General features: G+C 37.1%; 1 protein-coding gene across 2 annotated transcripts in view; it reads right to left on the reverse strand.

Moving 5' to 3' along the window:
• Positions 1-2,385, reverse strand: part of LOC106873535 (uncharacterized) — a 41,197-nt gene that overhangs the window by 32,686 nt on the left and 6,126 nt on the right. The window lies entirely within an intron of this gene.

Raw genomic sequence — 2,385 nt, forward strand, 5'->3', positions numbered from 1 at the left:
ATATATATATATATAGTGTATGTGTGTGTGAGTGGGTGTAATATGTAGGTGTGCATACACGTGAATGTATTGACATAACAATTGCACCTAGAAGTGTGTGTATGATTTATTTATAGCTCTATAGTATTACTTAGTGAGGAAGTGGGAGTATAAATCAATAAAATTGTGTCAATAATAATGTGTATACGACTTACGTTATCAAACCATATATAGACATTGACATGATGTCACAAAGGTGGCGCCAAAAAAAGTTTGAAAAACCACTTTTAAAACGATGTTTGTTGTTGCTGTTATGGTTTAGGTAAAAAAAAAATCGGCGTTGATTGACAGGCCCCACGATCAAAGGTTTTCTTGCAACGACTGTCCCATCTTATTTTCAGGAATAGTATTTCTAGGAATACATTATCCAGCATGTCATTTTTATTTGAAAGAACATCAAGTGATTTGCTGTTGTTTTTGGTAGGTAAACACGATCGTGTTGTGGTCTCCTCTTTGTTTATATTGTAAAGACGGAGGTCCCATCGATGCCAAATTTTATGAGAAGGTTGTTGAACTTAGCACACACACATACACACGCCCTCTCTTTCTGCTTCTCTCTCACACACACACACACACACACACACACTTAAACACATAATTACGTTTTCTTCTAAATATCTAACATTCTTAATTATTTGGTGAAAATCCTATCACTCAGTTTCTCTGACATCATGTTTGTACATTTAGGCCAGCACCTTCAATGAGTACTCTGTCCTTTCAACGCCCTATATATGTGCCCTCTTGTCACCTTTAGTGGCCTGGGATCTTTTTTAAAACGGGGGCCACATTTTTCATTAACGAAACACTTTGAAACTTGGAACACTGGTAGAATGTGTCATATAAAACATCTTTTTCTCTTACTACGTAAAACATTAATGAAAAATGTGGCCCCCGTTTTAAAAAAGATCTGTGGCCTGTGCAACCACTTCCAATTTAACTGTCTTCACCTCTTCAAGCACCCAAAACCACCTCTCAAAAATGTGTCTTCTTCACCAATGCCATCTGATAGGTACTGGGTAGTATTCTGGGGAACCTCGCTGGCAGAAACGTTAGCACGCCGGGTGAAATGCTTAGCAGTATTTCGTCTACCTTTACGTTCTGAGTTCAAATTCTGCTGAGGTCGACTTTGCCTTTCATCCTTTCGGGGTCGATAACTTAAGTACCAGTTGTGTACTGGGGTAGTTCTAATATATTGGCCCCCTTCCCCAAAAATTTCGGGCCTAGAGTAGAAAAGGAAAAAAAAAGTATTCTGGGGACCTCGCGATGCAATGATTTGCTCGGGTGCCTATAATGTTGCTAAGACAACCCTGCGCTTCGCTCTTTCAGTACTTCGATTAGTCCATATAATGTGCAACTTTTTCGATCTTTTAACCAACCTATAATATATTCCCGGGATAAAATCTGACCAGAAGTACAAAAATTGAAAAAGGAAAACACAATTCTGTCCCAAATTTAGTATTTGCTCTGCTTTTAGTTCAACAAATATGAAACATATATATACTCTTTACTCTTTTACTCTTTTACTTGTTTCAGTCATTTGACTGTGGCCATGCTGGAGCAACGCCTTTAGTCGAGCAAATCGACCCCAGGACTTATTCTTTGGAAGCCTAGTACTTATTCTATCGGTCTCTTTGCCGAACCGCTAAGTTACGGGGACGTAAACACACCACCATCGGTTGTCAAGCAATGCTAGGGGGACAAACACAGAACACACACACATATACACACACACACACACATATATATACATATATACGACGGGCTTCTTTCAGTTTCCGTCTACCAAATCCACTCACAAGGCTTTGGTCGGCCCGAGGCTATAGTAGAAGACACTTGCCCAAAGTACCACGCAGTGGGACTGTACCCGGAACCATGTGGTTCGCAAGCAAGCTATGATTGTATAATAACAGGCGAATTATACTACAATAGTCTAGCAGGTTGACGGCCCAAATTCTGATCATACAAAAATTGATCCTGAATTTTTCTGTTCACATTCAGCCACACCCAGATAATATATTATAACAGGTTAACAGTATTATACAAGCTTCGTCTTCTCCACCCCAATCATTCTCTGTTTTTGGGAATGACTTCGCCCATTTCATTCCATTGTCTAACTTTACGTGTTTTTACTTAAAGAAATCTTATCTAATTTATTATTATTATTCCTTTATTTTTATTTTTTTATTTATGTATGTATGTATGTATGTATGTATGTATGTATGTACACACTCATTCCACGCATTCATACACACACACAACATACATACATACATACATATATATATATATATATATATATATATATATATATATATATATATATATATATATATATATATATATATA

Source organism: Octopus bimaculoides, chromosome 2, assembly GCF_001194135.2.
Source record: "Octopus bimaculoides isolate UCB-OBI-ISO-001 chromosome 2, ASM119413v2, whole genome shotgun sequence".
NCBI lineage: Eukaryota > Metazoa > Mollusca > Cephalopoda > Octopoda > Octopodidae > Octopus > Octopus bimaculoides.